This window comes from Mercenaria mercenaria, chromosome 18 (genome assembly GCF_021730395.1).
Source record: "Mercenaria mercenaria strain notata chromosome 18, MADL_Memer_1, whole genome shotgun sequence".
NCBI classification, from domain to species: domain Eukaryota; kingdom Metazoa; phylum Mollusca; class Bivalvia; order Venerida; family Veneridae; genus Mercenaria; species Mercenaria mercenaria.
This window is the reverse complement of record NC_069378.1, coordinates 37,102,323-37,120,153: the sequence shown is the minus strand read 5'-3', so window position 1 is coordinate 37,120,153 and position 17,831 is coordinate 37,102,323. Positions and strand designations below refer to the sequence as shown.

The 17,831-nt window shown below is 32.4% G+C and overlaps 1 long non-coding RNA gene across 2 annotated transcripts; it reads left to right on the top strand.

Moving 5' to 3' along the window:
• The first annotated feature begins 1,905 nt into the window (after positions 1-1,905).
• LOC123552053 (uncharacterized) lies at positions 1,906-17,103 on the top strand. 2 transcript variants are annotated; one of them, XR_008368498.1, is made up of 5 exons: positions 1,906-1,931; positions 2,417-2,530; positions 13,121-13,231; positions 14,061-14,141; positions 16,544-17,103. It is a non-coding gene; the product is annotated as an uncharacterized LOC123552053 (long non-coding RNA). The 2 variants fall into 2 exon arrangements; XR_008368497.1 differs by lacking the exon at positions 1,906-1,931 and having other exon boundaries at positions 2,015-2,530.
• Positions 17,104-17,831: the final 728 nt, after the last annotated feature.

Sequence of the window (17,831 nt, the reverse complement as noted above, 5' to 3'; positions counted from 1 at the left end):
TAAATAACGGATCAAATGAAAACGATAGGTGAACCTAAAGCGCAAATGTGTCCATTTTTTAGCAAATGTGTCCATTTAACTGAGATTTGTGCCGTTTATTCAAACACTTCTGTACAGTCCGGCGGGGGAAGGAGATTTTTGACAATATTGCATCAAATATTATAGTGTTTATCGGGAACAAGTAGTTATTAAAACACTTTTTATGTAAAGGGCTACCTCTTAAAATAAAGCGTGTATATTTTCACAAAATTATTCGGGTTTGTTTCTGAAAAATCGGCTGAAAACCTGATGCAACGCAGTTTCGAGCGGGTCGCTACGCAACGCAATCAAGTGGATGCCGTTCTGTGTCTTACTAGCAAAGTCTTATTCGTCTTAAAAAAGTCATTAGAGCCTGACATAAAAAGCTAAGGTCTGTATAGCCTGGGAAGCCGTTGATAATATGTGTGCTTTGTTAGAAGAAATAATACATAATATCTATGCATTGATCCGACTTCATTTGCGCTAATTAGTGTTAATTGGCATTCGTCGAGTTTCTGATATTATCAATTTGCAGGTAGAAAAAAAGTTAGAAATTGTCAGTCTGGATTCCCAGGCTAAGGTCTGTATTACGTTATTAGCATATTAAGGGCTCCAGGTATTTATTCGCAAAGTTGCTTTAACTCCATACTCAAACTATTGATGTATAGCATTTTAAATAACAGTAAATTGCTACGCATACATATTGTTTTTCAATCATGTGCACTGTAGCTTATCTTCGTAAAACTGGTCAAAGAATTAGTATCTAGTTTTTAGCATCATATGGACTGAACAAGATTAGAAACGTAGACACCTTCCTAATGGGGATGACTGGCTCATGAAAAGTTTTTCTAGTGACAATGAAGTGATGCTTTGTGGTTATATTTATTTCCAAATTTTTTTTTTTTGCACTCATAAAGTTCAACTTGTCTTTGCACACACCGCATGTGTTTATTTAAATATCGTTTCTGTTTGAATTTTTCCCACAAACTTCACATTCACAACGCATGTTTAGTCCGCATGACTTGATGTGTTCGTCTAGATGTAACATTTGTCGCACTTATTTTTCTTTTCATGAACTTGGGAATGTTTCCTCAGAGCTGAAGACTTAAGGTAGAACTTTTTACATTTACTACACTTGTACCATCGTGAATTATTTCTTGTTGATAAAGTGTGAATTTCCTCGAAAAGCATTTACCGCAAGTTTGGCCACATACAACAACACATTTTATAATTGTCTAAAACCAGGAAGGTCTAATACGTATCAGTTGTTCCAGCTAAAACACATACTATCTTACATTTTACAATTAACCTAAAGTATCTATTTGCTATTAAAAATTATTGTATTACAATAACACTTTCACAATATTCGCAGTAAGACCATAACACATTTGTGAAGAGGTGCCCTACACGATAAACCGATCTAAAAACCCCGTTTTATCTGCTGCTTATCAGCGATTATGTAATAGTCGCTAATTGATGGGCAATTTTGCATAACAGGGGTCCATGGACCATGAAGATTTGTGGAGTAGGAAAATGTTTTTGTTTTCATAAAAGATTTCTGTCAATATCATGATAATGAAAAAGGTCATATACCGGTGAAAGTGATTTTTGTATTTGATAAATATATACTGTTTTATACAATTTGAATAATAAGTTCCGTAAAGTGTACCTTTTTTCATCTTTAACTGAAATGCACGCACGAGTAAATAAATCAAATTATCACCACAGTTAATAATGTCCATCATTCATTAATTTGTAATTTATACTTAAAAAAGCCATAGTTGTATGTAATATTTTTAAGCCTATATATAACAAAATTTTCGCGAAATGTTTCAATTATTGAGCAGTTTATTGTAATATCGTCAAAAATTATACCGACAGGTGTAGCGTGATTATCACACGGTCGTGACCAGGTCCACGGTTTATATATGTTTTTCAAAACCTGCCCAAATGCTTATTCTTTGTCCAATATTTGCAAAATTTTGCATATTTAATTCTCAAAGACAGCTTTTGTAACTTACATAATTTGATTTTGATTTTATATTCCTGAAATTTAAATATATTGATTTGAATATGCCCAATTTGGCGTATTTTACCGGCTTTTATGGTGCTTCTAAAAAAACCTGCAGAACACAGTAACTTATCTTTTTCACGGATCAGACTGTCTTAAAACTTGCTAGAGGTGTTAAATATTGTGCATGGGACTGTTGTTTGTGAATAGCTACTCAAAATAATAAGATTTACACGCTCTGAAAATGACCTTTTTGTCTAAAAATCTACGAAAAACATGGCCGCGGTGTGCAAATAATGAATTGCTTATTTCAAAACTGTCCTATTATTTTTCAGTAAAATTTCTTGTTAATTTAAGACTCTAATAACTTGCTTGACATACCCATAGGCAAATATCTGTTATCGGTGTAATTACACCTTTGGAGAAAAGCGTGATTCGCACGTTTTAATTTCATCATTCGCCGCCTGGAGAGACAAGATGGCGGAGCTTGCGAAATCGAAAGTAAGTAGATCTGCACTTTTGAAATAAAATATTGTAGATTTTAGATCTTTCTGATTGACAGTCACTTGTTTATCTTATTTATCTGTTTCCACATATAATATGGATCTAGTAGATTACATACAACCAGTTTAATAACACCTACTGGTAGTGTGGATGCTCTTAAGACTTCTTCAGACAAAGACTGGCCAGAGTGACATAATTTTACAATATAGATCTAGGTCTACTGAGCAGCTGTATATGATAATAGATATACTGTATGGGCAATGTCCCCACTTGCGTTAAACACTCGAAAGACCAAAATATTGGAAGTAGTTAATTTCTGATAAAATTTTCATCGCTGCTGACCCATGAAATTCTATAGGTTTAAATGCCTATTGTGTCACAATTTTGAAATTAATTTAAAAAAAAACTTACATTGATCAAAAGGGGATTCGGTTAAAGGTAAATTTTATCTAACGTCGCTTTGTGAAACAATGAACATAAGCTCTGTAGAGCTTTTGACCGACCCTTTTTTAAGAACATTTAAAACCAATTATACCTTACCCCCAGCAATTTGCGAGTACCCATTTACAGCTGGGCCGACTGAGGCAATCGTGATAAAGTGCCTTACCCAAAGTCACACCGCAATTGGAGTTGCCAGGAATCGAACCTGGGGCCTTCACCTCTGTAGGACAATGTATTAGCCCTATCAACCAATGCGTCCGCATGAGTTCCTCATTGATTTATGTTAAATTATGTAGTATGTAAGTTGTTGGCTCAGCTCAATCCAGGGGTCGTGGGTTCAAGCCGCAGTGGGGTCAGTACTTCTCATATGACACTAGTACTGGTTATTCCAAGAAGCGGACTCGAGAGTGTGGTTCCAGTAAGCTTAAACTCTACACATTTAAAGCAAAATACTCTTTTTTTTCATTACCAACAACATCTTACTCTAACCAATATTTCACATCTTGTGATGGAACCCTCTTCACAAAAATATAGTGAAAAAGTACAAATTTTAATGTGGAACACTACAATTTCATAACCCCATTAGTTTTCTAAAGTCCTAATGTTTTTCTAAGATCTTTATCCTTTCAGCTGTGAAGACACAGTATGTATTTTTTTGTTTAATAGATCAACTTTCTCAGACATTTGATGAATGTCTATACACCCAAAAATGTCCCCTTTGTAACTTTTTAGTTGTTAAGTGTCAGATTTCTTTTATTTTTTTTTTAAATAGAATTAGATTATACTTTATTTGAGCCGTGCCATGAGAAAACCAACATAGTTGGTTTGCGACCAGCATGGATCTAGACCAGCCTGCGCATCTGCGCAGTCTGGTCAGGATCCATGCTGCTCACTAACAGTTTCTCTAATTCCAATAGGCTTTAAAAGCGAACAGCATGGTTCTTGATCAGACTGATCGGACGGCAGGCTGGTCTGGATCCATGCTGGTCACAAACCCAGTATGTTGGTTTTCTCATGGCACGCCTCAAATTTTTCTTTAAAAGGGAGTTCACATATTAAGGACTGTTCAACATTCACAAAGCCAGAAGTGGTGTCCCCTGTGCACCCTTTTTTGACATTTATTTAATCTACCATTATATAAGAAACTCTGGACAATTTAAAATGCATTGTTTGCATTTTTTCAGAAGTAACCAGTTTTCAAGTTAAAAAGTGGAAACATCATTTTTTTTTGCTTCTCAAGCTCTTAAGTTTACCTATATATGTAAATGTTCACAAGTGAATACTGTGTAGTTGAAAAAAAATACTTACTGTGAACATATTCTATGAATATATATTTTGCTGCAGTTTGTCCCCTGTGCATCTTCTTAGTAACATAATAAAGTATGTATGAATTTTACTGTCACATTTTACCATGCATGGCATTTTGTCATTTTCTACTCTCAGTAAGCAGCGCATGTAGAATAAATGATTTCAATGTGTTGGTTATGTTTAAAGTCACTTATTTTTCATTTAAAGGAACACATGCTGTTGAATAAGCATGTGTTTGTTGTGATTTTTTTTTTATGAACAGTAAACTAATAATGAATGAATATTATACTGATTTTCAGTATGTGTCCCCTGTGCATCTGCAATAGAACTCAATTTTGAGTTGAAAATTTTAGAAATTAAGATTACTGGACATTCTTGAAATTTGGCATGTTTTAAACATTCAAAATTTGAGGAAAAAATAGGTTTTATAATAATATATTAATGAATTTTCATTAAGCAAAAAATTTTCTAGGTAAAATTTTATTTTCATGTCAGATTTGTGCAGAAAGGCTGATTTTAAAAAACCAATGTCCACAAACATTTGATTGAATAAGTTTCAAACCATACAAATTACACCTATTACTAGACTGGCATCAGTGGTTAGAGTCATTAAATGTAAAGCGCTTGGCCATAAAATCAGTCCTCTCTGATACCACTTTCTGACAAAATTTACAATATCTCTTGCCTCTGTTGAGATGAGCCTAGAGAGAAAATGTTTTTCTGAGAAAATGTCAGTGTAAGTATGAAGAAATTAATATTATTACAGATTATTTGATCTCAACAGGCTTTGTAAGTCTAACCTATTACTTATCATATATGTTGAAAATATAACTGTTAATATATTTCCTTATCATAAAACACTGCAACATTTATCACCAATCATACTGCAATTGAAATTCACTGAACTTTCAAAATAAAGGCTGAACTTTTTTCTGATAGTTTTTTCTCAACACTTTCCCAAAGTTATTTCCTTGAAATTTGAAGTATTTGCTATCATATAAAATAGGTGACCACCGTAAGAAATAGGTTTTCAGCTCTATGTCCCACGTTTTCTTCATTATTTTGAAAACCACCCAAATATAGAACAAGTTGAACGTCCAATTATTTTAACTAAGTTGGAATAGGTAGAGGTAAAGGTAATTTTTTATTTACCTTTGCTTTGTGAAACAATTAACATAAGCTCCATAGAGCTTTTTAGCGACCCTTTTTCAAGAACAGTTAAATATACACAGAGCTAACTTAATTCTGTTTTACTGTTACAGTAAGTAATAATTAAAGACACTGATTCTGGTGTGCCTGGTATGTGGCCTATGGGGATGATAAGGTCTGGTATTGGAGGTAAGGGCCAATACACAAGTCTGGACCATTGATAGACTTGCTTCTGTTTATCATAATAAGCTACTGTGCAGTAAATAAATTGCAGGTGATATTTCTCAACTTTATAGCAAATCAGTTCTCACCTTTATAAGGAGTTTAGAAAGCTTGATTGAATTAGGGCTAAATAAACAAAGTTATAAGATAAAACAGTGTTTTTATCATATTTTTAATAAATCAAGTTTTTTAACAATTACATCTGTTGTAAATTTAGCAGCTAGTCTTATTAAAGTTGATTTATTAATTGATTCTACTGATGTGAAACTTTGGCCTCTGCTACTAGAGATGTCATTCACCAGTTACCCCCATAAATTGTTTGGGACTGGAGTGTGTATCATTTTGTATCATTTTATCTGGGTATGTTGTCATCATGTACCATCGTAAACATGTCTGGTTTGTTAGAGTTAGAGGTGGTTCCATATTTGGGATGGTACCATCAGTCAACGGTTATCCTCATAAATATTAGGGGTAATCTTTGTCTTTCATCACTATGATACACTCCAAATATGGGAGGGTACATGCTTTTGTATATAAGCCTAGGTCAGAACTTGGGAGGGGGATTCTTTACTTTTGGCTCGGACTTTGAAAATGACAGATCATAGAAACAAGAAATGAAATATTTACAGTTATAATTATAAGTGACTTTAGACCAGAGGAATGAGAGAAATTATAATTTTGATGACTTCTTTCCATCACATGACAAAATCTCATAATAAACTAACATTGAAAATTGGAATAAAGTGTATTTTATCAATGGAGTATACCCATGCAAAAACAAGGCCTTTGCAGAATATACTTTTTATCTTTGCCAAATATTTGCCATAACCTTTGCAGAACAGTTGCAGCACATGATTGCTGAATATATTCCGCAGAGGAGTAGAAATGGAACGAAACGTGCAACTATTCTGCAAAGCTTTTGCAAATATACACAACGCACACAGAATGCAAATACTTCGCAAACAATTTAGAATTCGCAGCTGAAACTTCGGCAAATAAATCGCAAACTGATAGCAAAGTAATCGCAAAGTGATAGCAAAGTATTTGCAACTTGCATGCAAATAATATGCAAAGTATTCGCAAATACGTAACAAACAGCATAAAATGAATTTCTGAGGTTCAAAGAAAAGGATTTTGTTTAATATCTGAAAAACAGATGTAAATTCACAAAACCATTAAAATTTTGCAGTTTAAATAAATATTAAAAGTCAATCATTTCAGTGATCATTCAGTAACAATAACTAAAATCATGTAATAATGTAAGTTTCAACAATTGCTTGAGTAAAAAGTGTTTTGATTAACATTACCTTTCTACATGCTGCAATATTCTCTGGTTCTTGGAAGTCTTATTGCTTAACAACATGGTATTGCATTATCCTTATTCAACAAAGTTTATATCCAGAAAAAAATAATTAGAATATTAATAATCTGTTTAACACAAGTTTGCATCACCAAAATATTTCTACTAACTGATATGTAAACATTTCCTCACAATATTTTCAAAAATCCTGCCATTTGAATATAGACCAATCAGAAAACAGAATGGTTAATTACTTCCTGTACCTAGAGTCTAACCAGCTAGGAAAGCAAATTCATCTGTGTTAACTATTTGCAAATGCTTTGCTTTTTTCATTTCTGTACAAAGTGTTTATTTGCAATACCTTTGCTAAGTAAATGAGCTAAGTGTTTGTTTGCAGATGCTTTGCTGTCTGCTAATTTAATAAAGTATTTATTTGCAAAACCTTTGCAGTCTGTAATTTATCTAAGTGTTTATTTGCAAACCCTTTGCTTCAGTGTGATACGTTTTGCAGACTGTTTGCGAAAGTCTGATGCAAATACTTTGCAATCACTTGGAATATAGTTTCTGAGAAAACAAATATTTAAAATATATTCTGCAAATACATGACAAAGGGTTAAATGTGTATGGGTAAACCCCCTCACCCGAACCTACGTTTTTCAACACATCTCATCATTGCTGTTTTTTTTATCAAAAATGTAAAAAATGCATTCAGGCACTTAGCTTTTAGAAATAATAAATTATGTGTATTTTGAACAATGATATAATTTTATTGCTGGATTTTATTATACATAAAAGAAACATTATTTAGACAGCACTAGGGGAATTATGCATTTTTAATATGTAAAATCCTTCTGTCCATATCCCTTTTTTATCTATTAAAATGCAACTGAACGCTTCTTTAATTTCTAATAAAATTCAGCAATTATCATTTTTTTCTGGTTTTATTTTGTTACTTTTGATAAGAAGATCATAATCATTGAATAAACAAACTTGTAATTTCGCTTAAATAATTATTTTATTGTTAAGGAGTGAGAATTGCTCTGCTATAAGAGTTATAATTTAACTGGCCAGGACATTACTCAACATGACTGAGCAATCAGTATTAGTATATTATCAGTTAAAATAATTTTGTGTACATTCTGAAAAGAAAAAAGAAAAAAAAACAGCAATGCAAAACACAGGAAATAACTAACTTATCTGTAGGCAATAAAATTTATGATTCTCTGACAATAATTAGGCTACATGTCAAGTCTACAGGAGTTTTATGGACCATATATACTCAGACTGAACCAGACAGGATCTTGTATATTGGGGATTAAAAAGTCTGGTATTTGAGGGGTGGGTGGGGGAGGGGTCACTTATATAGGAGATTTTCTTTGTCTTTTAATAACAATTCATTAAACCCAGAAGAAAAATCTCATTACAGCAGGCTTTGTACATAATATATGTAAACATATATATTGAAAAATCTGTAAATTCCGCCTCTAGTGCAACTCAAACCCACATTGATGAGGGGCAAGTGATTTGAAGCCAGAGACTTTAACCACTTGGCCACACTCACAGTGCCCCCTCACACCAAAATGAAGGTGAAGGATGAACTATACCATACTACTATCTTAATAACAATTTGTGCATCATTATTCTTTTAAGGTAACAAAATATGTAAAAGTTACTTTAAGTCTATGGTTATCTTCAAACAGGTTCAAATCTCTTAAACAGCTGATAAAACATTTTTATGCAGTTTAAGTCTCTTCACTTTTAGACTTCTGATAGCAAGTATAATTATACCTAATTCTGTGATTGAAATCTTATTGTTATGTGATTGCAAATTGGAAAATATGATGAACATGATGAATTTCTTTCTATTTTGTCTCTGGAACCCTCATTTTATTATTCTCCACATGTGCATGTCTATGTAACTATACTAAATTAAAAAATGAATTTATAAAATAAACACATTTTAGAAAGATATGCAAAACTCCTTTTTTATGCAAAACTATTTGGTGGTATATTTAAATTAAAAAGCAGAATGGTCTGTGTTAATAGGCAAATTCCCTCTCTTCTTACTTATTCAAATTCCCTGTCTTCTTTCTTATTCCATATACATGTCAAATTTTACTGGTATTTTTTTTCAAATCTTATTAAAAATGTTCTTACATTAATTGCATTTTAAGCTCATCTGAGCATGAACACATGGATGCCAGAGGGCATGGTCACTTTTCCTGATATGTATATATGTTACGCGCATATAGCCAATCTGCGCATTTGGTAAATCGCGCAGCGCAAATAACCAATTTGTTATCTGCGCAACGATTTGTAAATCGGGCAACCTTATATATTTCTTATATGCGCAGGGCAACTGTCTTGCGCGTTTGGTAAATGAGTCTGCGCTTTTAACATATGGATGATATCTCCCGATAAAATTGAATATCATTAGAGTGTTAGACTTGTAGGCCTACATAAAATTGTAAAACTGACGGTGATCAGGCACGCGTAAAGATGTGAATTTGTAAAGAAAAAGAAAAACATTTTTTAAAGTAAATGAGCGTATTTATGCGGTAATTTCAATGAGATTCTCACGTCCCTGGTAGTTTATGGCCTATAAATTTCTGTTGATGACGGTATTAAGAGTCATTTGTCATAGGTGTTAAAAAACATTAAAATGATACAAAATATCCCAAGTATATTTAATAACACAAGTATTTTTTATTTATTTTTATACTTTTTAACTTTTAAACGCCGTAGCCTGTGCGGGATGTCGATCCTGCGCTAATAGAAAATCTGGAAATTACTCTGATAATATGCATATCTGCCATAAACCATGCTAACTTTTACATTGTTTAACAATTACAGACTGATATTGCAAATCTTGGTTTTTAAAAAAATGTGTCATAAATTTATTTCAACATCATTAAATTCATGGAGTCGGTCACCTGGTTTCAATACCTGCAATATAAATACAATATGCAATAAAACTCAAACATGCGTAAAGGGTGTGATTTCCTTCGGATAGCCACATCGTCCTCTCTATTCTTTTTATAACTAAAGTATTTTACTTCATTCGATCACACGCAGTCATTTATACCGAATATTAGAACATAAAGGAGAACTTACATAACAGACTGAATTGCCACACACTTACCACATTTCACTATATCGCTTTTCTTTCATCATATTGAAAAGCGCAATCTTTTACCGACGTGAGCATATCTCTTGACATGCCAAGATTAAAAATAAAACAAAAATAAGCAGAATTAAAAGACGAACTTACAGATCTTTTATACTTATATAATTGTTTAATGTTTTATAGTGAGATAAATAGAATGAATAACTAATAAAATTCCTCAAAATGTGAACAAAATTTTTACTTTTTGTAGGTGTGCAAGATGTGTGTCCTGCGCTAATAGAAATCTGAAAATTACTCCAATAACTTGAATATCTTTTATAAACCGTTTTAACTTTTACTTCGTTTTTCGATTACAATCTAAAAATGTAGCTTTTGAAAATCTGAATATAATGTTTCATTCGTAGCCTGCGCGGGAGTTGTTCCTGTGCTAATAGCAATTTCTGAACTGACGTTGATCTTTCAAACATATTTCAATTCTAAAAGATACTATTTATGTAACTTCATAAAAATGTTTTCGGAGTAAAAAAAAATAGAAAGAAGCGTGATTTCCGTCATAACGAGAAAAACCCTATAGTTTAGTCTGTAATCGTAAATCAAAGTAAAAGTTAATATGATTTATAAAAGATATTCAAGTTATCAGAGTAATTCCAGATTTATTATTAGCGCAGACACACATCTGCGCAGATTAAAAATGTAATATTTCGTTCTCGTTATGACAGAAATCACTCTTTTTCTATTCATTTTTCTACAGTATTCATTTGAAAGTTACATAAATAGTATGTTTTATGAATGAAATATATCTGAAATACAGTGTAATTTCAAACTTTGCTATTAGCGCAGGACCGACCTGCCACGCAAGTTACAGGTGTAACATTATAGATCCTTTTTGATTTGTAAAAAAAAACCTTATAGTTTTAGTCTGTAATCGTAAATCAAAGTAAAAGTTAATATGATTTATAAAAGATATTCAAGTTATCAGAGTAATTTCCAGATTTATTATTAGCGCAGACACACATCTTGCGCAGATTAAAAATGTAATATTTCGTTCTCGTTATGACAGAAATCACTCTTTTTCTATTCATTTTTCAAACAGTATTCATTTGAAAGTTACATAAATAGTATGTTTTATGAATGGAATATGTTTGAAATACAGTGTAATTTCAAACTTTGCCATTAGCGCAGGACCGACCTGCCAAGCAAGTTACAGGTGTAACATTATAGATCCGTTTTGATTTGTAAAAAAACCTATAGTTTTAGTCTGTAATCGTTAATCAAAGTAAAAAGTTAATATGATTTATAAAAGATATTCAAGTTATCCGAGTAATTTCAAGATTTATTATTAGCGCAGACACACATCTTGCGCAGATAAAAAATGTAATATTTCGTTCTCGTTATGACAGAAATCACTCTTTTTTCTATTCATTTTTCTACAGTATTCATTTGAAAGTTACATAAATAGTATGTTTTATGAATGAAATATATCTGAAATACAGTGTAATTTCAAACTTTACTATTAGCGCAGGACCGACCTCCCACGTAAGTTACAGGTGTAACATTATAGATCCATTTAGATTTGTAAAAACACTCTATAGTTTTAGTCTGTAATCAAAGGCCTACTCTTTATTCAATCGATTTTGTACAATAAAATAATAATCATAACAATAATAATAATAATAATATAGATAAGATCTGTAAGAATTTTCTTTTAATTCTGTGACTTTTTTATTTCATCTTTTATCTTAGACATGTTGAGAGATATGCTCCCGTTGGTAGAAAGAATATTATTGGGAAATTTCAAGATATTTCAATATAATAAAAACGATATTTTGCTAAGTGTGTGCTCGGGTGAAGTAGAAAATTATCAAAATAGCATAAAACATACCAGGGGACGACGTGTGCAAGCTGGAGGAAATCACACCTTCACGCATGTTTGGGTTTTATTGCATCTTGTATAAGATTGGAGGTATTGAAACCTGGTTACCGACTGCCGTGAATTTACTGATGTAGAAAAAAATTTATGACACTTAATTAAAGTACCGAGATATTCAGCATTTGACATCTATATTTATTAATAAATTGACCAACTGCATGATTTATCAAACACGAAATGCAAATTTTTGATATATAAAGTTACATTTGTTATTTGCGCTGCGCATTTGGTAAATCGGGCAGGTTAAATTTATCCTGCGCAACGATTGGTAAATCGTTGCGCATATAACCAACGTACAAAAATTTGTTATATGCGCTGCGCGTTTGGTAAATAGCGCAGATTGGTTATTTGCGCTCAACATCTATATGTGAAAATGCTGTTCCAGTTTTGAAATAATTTCACACAAATGGGCCTTTTATGACCTTCTATAAAGACTGTACAACTGTACAAATTATTTTATTTTTTTTGTTATAAACGTGGGTGTCAGGGGTAATTGTCACTTTTTCCATATTTGTAATATTGGAAACTTTAAAAATGTTCTGGTCAGAAACAGCAGGGCCAATTTTAAAACAATTTTACACATATTTTCCTATGTCTATCTTGCCTGTGATATATAAGGGTTTAACTGTCTACCATTATTGTTCAGCTTATTCCTTCATTCAGAAATCATGGGGGGTGTCAACATAACTTAATATTCACCAGTCCTAAGTATTACATTTTCTACATTAACATTTTTTCAGAAGGGCTCTCATGTTATCACTAATACATTTTTATTAAGTAAAGCATGTGTTCCAGATCATTTTAATCAGGAGTTTTAATGTATATATAGTTACTACAAAATTAATGCTAACTAAAAAAAATTTTGCATCGTTATACATTATGTTATCTACAGTGAAACTTTATATAACTTTAATGACCATTGATACTTTCCCATTTATTGATATTGAGTTAAATTAATATTAACTAGAAATAGTATATTCCAAGTGGTGGCTTTTTTTTCCATATATATAAAATAAAATTGTTGTCTGCATTTCAGATATTTTCTCATAGCTGATCCCAGGTCCACTGTAACAAACCTATATTATCAACACATATAAATGCATATTTCAGATTGGTACTTGAAAGTCAATGGTTGATCATGCTGACCATCTTTAATTTAATGGGGAAAGATTAACCAATATCTGCAGCTGGACAGGCTGTCAAAACAGTTCAATGATTTAGGTAAGGATGGACATACTTACAGATCTATATGAACATGGTGAATGGTTCTTTATAAAAGTATTTGTAAGTTATACTATATAAGTTACAAATCTCATAGACTAGCCACTAGACTGATAATTAAGAATTAGTAAAAAAAAAAATTCAACCTTTGTCATTTTTCTTACTTTGATGTAATAGTGTCAGATGCCAGTCCAATTTAGTGATTTTATTTTGGAGAAATTACTTTTATGTAATCACAGGATGTAGACTAGCTATATTCACAATTTTAGAAATATTTCAAAAAAAGATATATTATAGTCTAGGAGCTAGTCTACAGATATCAGTGTGTTTACTGGCAAATATGCCTTAGTGCATTATATAGACATGATAATTTGTAGTGTCAGTAAAGACAGATATTTTTAAAAGGAAAAGTATGACAATAGGATTTGAAAAAAAAAAACTTCGCCCATATTTATCAAACTTTGAAAGTTCTTAGACTTTAAAATCATTCTAATGTTAAGATTTAGAGAGTAAAATACTTAAAATTTGTAAAGCAGTTAAAGTGTTTTCATTATATTATGTATGTAATTACTATGGTGACAGTTGACATAAAATATTTTTGATAATGCAAAATTTCTCTTGTAAGGAAATCTGGAGAACTTTATGAATATGAAACCTATGTCTTTGAACATGGAATACTTACCAAATGTAGGTACATGTATGTAAAACTAAGTCCTTTATTTGCTTTATAAACATGTTATTGTTTTTTTTTTACCTCTGTGCTTTATATCATTTTTGCACTATAATTTTTTTCTTAACACAGTAATCTAAAAAATTAATATACTTCCAGTTAAGACAATGAAATCGAAGAACTTCATGCTAACACTTGCATCAGTGGAAGTACTTCTAATTGGATAGAGAACTTTTCAAGGTCAGTGATATTTGTAATGTTTTATATCAATATTTTGTTTTGCCTTTTTAGCTCACCTGTCACATAGTGACAGGGTGAGCTTTTGTGATCGCCCTTCATCCGTCGTCTGTCCACAATTTCGTGTCTGCACGATAGTGGTTTCATTTATGATTTTATTTTAACCAAACTTGCACACAACTTGTATCACCATAAGATCTTGGTTCCTTTCTTGAACTGGCCAGATCCCATTATGGGTGCCAGAGTTATGGCCCCTGAAAGGGCCAAAATTAGCTATTTTGACCTTGTCTGCACAATAGCAGCTTCACTTATGATTTGATTTAAACCAAACTTGCATAAAACTTGTGTCACCATAAGATCTCAGTTCCTTTCTTGAACCGGCCAGATTCCATCATGTGTTCCAGAGTGATGGCCCCTGAAAGGGCCAAAATTAGCTATTTTGACCTTGTCTGCACAATAGCAGCTTCATTTATGATGTGATTTTCTACAAACTTTCACACAACTTGTATCACCACAAGATCTTGGTTCCTTTCTTGAACTGGCCAGATTCCATTATGGGTTCAAGAGTTATGGCCCCTGATAGGGCCAGAAATTAGCAATTTTGACCTTGTCTGCACAATAGCAGCTTCATTTATGAATTGAATTTAATCAAACTTGCACAAAACTTGTGTCACTATAAGATCTTGGTTCCTTTCTTAAACCGGCCAGATCCCGTAATGGGTTCCAGAGTTATGGCCCCTAAAAGGGCCAAAATTAGCTATTTTGACCTTGTCTACACAATAGCACCTTCATTTATGATTTGATTTTAACCAAACTTGCGCACAACTTGTATCACCATTATAAAGATCTCGATTCCTTTTTATACGCCTGAAGGAGCGTATTATGTTATCGCTTGGTGTCGTCTGTCTGTCTGTTGGTTAGCAATTTCCCTTCCGTTCTGTAACTCTTGAACCCCTTGAAGGATTTCAAACAAACCTGACAAATATGTTCACCTCATCGAGCTGTGAACTGCATAGGTGGATTATCCATCAACCTGGCGTAAGCATTGGTTCAAGTTTATTTCTTAAGTTAAATATATTTTAGCTTTCAAAGGTACTGTATGCACATGTTTGACAAGGGAGGCTGTCAGCAATATTTTCAGAGTTATGCCCCGTTTTTATTTAGAAATTTGATTAACATTATCCATAATGATAATTATCTCTGCAATGCATTGCAGTAAGGGACAATTTACAAGGCTAGACTATTGATAGACTAGCTTCTGTTTTATCATAATAAGCTACTATAAAGCTGCTGTTCAGTACACAGATTGCATGTGACCATTTTCATCTTTACAGCCAATCACTTCTTACCTTTACAACAAGTTTAGAAGACTTGATTAAATTAGGGCTTAATAGTGATAAGATACAATAATACTTTCATTTATGATGAATCAAGTTTTTATTACAATGATAAATTTAATTAAAACGCAATGAGCGCTTCATTAATTTCTAATAAAATCCAGCAGTGATAATAATAATTGAATAAAAAGTACTTGCCACTTCACTTAATGTGTTTTATAAAAACATTTTAATTATTTTTGTTAGATACAGGTAAAGTTTTCTAGAAGGATGAGAATTGCATTGCTGTAAGAGTTAAATTTTAATTGGTTGGGACATTACTCAACATGACTGAGAAATTACAATTAGTATATCATCAACTAAAAAATATGTGTATTCTGAAAAAAGCTGCATTTCAATCAATAAAATGCAAAACACTGGAAATAACCAATTATGTAAAGTACATATCTCTAAAATTTATGATCCTCTGACATGGACTACATGTCAAGTCCACAGGTGTTTTATGGATCCTTATCAGATTGGTTTGGACAGGATCCTGGTTAGTGGGGATTATAGATATATAGGGAATATGCTAGTTGACCTATAAGAAAATATAGGCTAAAATTGTCCAGATATTGATAAAAATAAGCTAGTTTGATCAGAATTTGGTAGAAAATGAGCATTTATATAAGATCTTGTCAACAAACCTACCAAAAACCAAGTTAGGTAACTCTTGGTTGAAATTATCTTGAATTATGGTCCTTTTTTGACTTAAGAGAATTGAACACAAGAACTAACACTATCATGAGTTATATCATGTGTTTTCTTGTTGTTTTTTTTTGTTTTCTTGTTGTTGTTTTTTTGTTTTGTTTTCTTGTTGTTGTTTTTTTTCGCTACATTAAAATGTTGAATGTCAGTGTGACCTTCATATAAAGTAGCATATTATTAAGCAAAAAGCCGACTTGTTCAAAAGAATGAGGAAAATGTTTTGGATAAAACCAAATTTAGCTATTTCTGTATGCAATATATTTGTCATTTGATACTGCAATTAAGTGACATCATTATAAAATATTTTTCTATCTATTTTAGGTCAGACATCAGCTTTTGAAGTTGCTTTCTTGGCACATCATGCTGTCCAGTGGAGTTCATACCATATGCCAGGCCTTTATACATGGTCAAAGAAGATGAATTTGTTATTCAATTTGTGAAATTTGATTTAAGGAGGACTTTCATATATGATGATTATATTCAGCAGATTATCTTCAAGTGTGCACTTTATAGAATCACAGTTTCTAGGAGGTTTTCAATTTAAAGTTAGATTAATTGAAAAATGATGAAAAGTACATTGTTAGAACTTCAAATATGCAACATAAAGGTGAATATAGGTAAATTCATAAATTCTCACCACAGGGTGTGTGGGTTAGTGGCTTTTGAGTTGTGCAAATTCAGTACATAGATCTATAATCTTAATCGGCTGAGAATTTCTTCCCTTAAATGATGGATAAGTCTTTAATATTGAAATAAATTTGCATCTGTGCTTCTATGGCATTACTAGGAAAGACACGTTATTATACATTCTACATTGTAACAGTTGGTGTTTAGTTCCTATAATTGTAAAACATAAAATAAATGTTGAAAGTTTCATAAAAGATCGTTTCTTTAATATGATTTTCCATTTAACTCCAATCCAGTTTAAACCCATCCAGTTTGTTAAACACTTACTGAAAAATATTTTAAAAGAGTCTTAGAGTTTCATACCTGATAACTATAATTGAGCCGCGCCATGAGGAAATCAACATAGTGGGTTTGCGAACAGCATGGATCCGGACCAGACTGTGCATCTGCGCAGTCTTGTCAGGATCCATGCTGTTCGCTAACAGTTTCTCCAATTCCAATAGGCTTTGAAGGCGAACAGCATGGATCCTGACCAGAATGTGCGGATGTGCAGGCTGTTCCGGATCCATGCTGGTCGCAAACCAACTATGTTGGTTTTCTCATGGCACGGCTCATATTTTTTGATTGACCTACTTACCCAATTATTTATACCCGTTGATGCAGAAATCAGTCCTGAATAATTTTATATATCATACTGGTATATATGTCTAAAAGCTAAGACCGCCCGTGCGATTATCACAGCTATACCTGAAACCGTGTGATTCTCACGCCGTTTTTTGTAGAGCCCGTTGTCCAAATGGCTGTTCGGTGTCCGTCCGTATTTCGTTGTCCTGACCATAAGTTTGTCATCGATTGATTGTGGGATTTTAAAATAAGTTGTCACAATTGTTCACCAATCATTAGACGGCGTGTCGCGCGCAACACCCGAGTCAACATCTTACGGTCAAGGTCACACTGGATTAAAGGTCAAATACGGCTATTA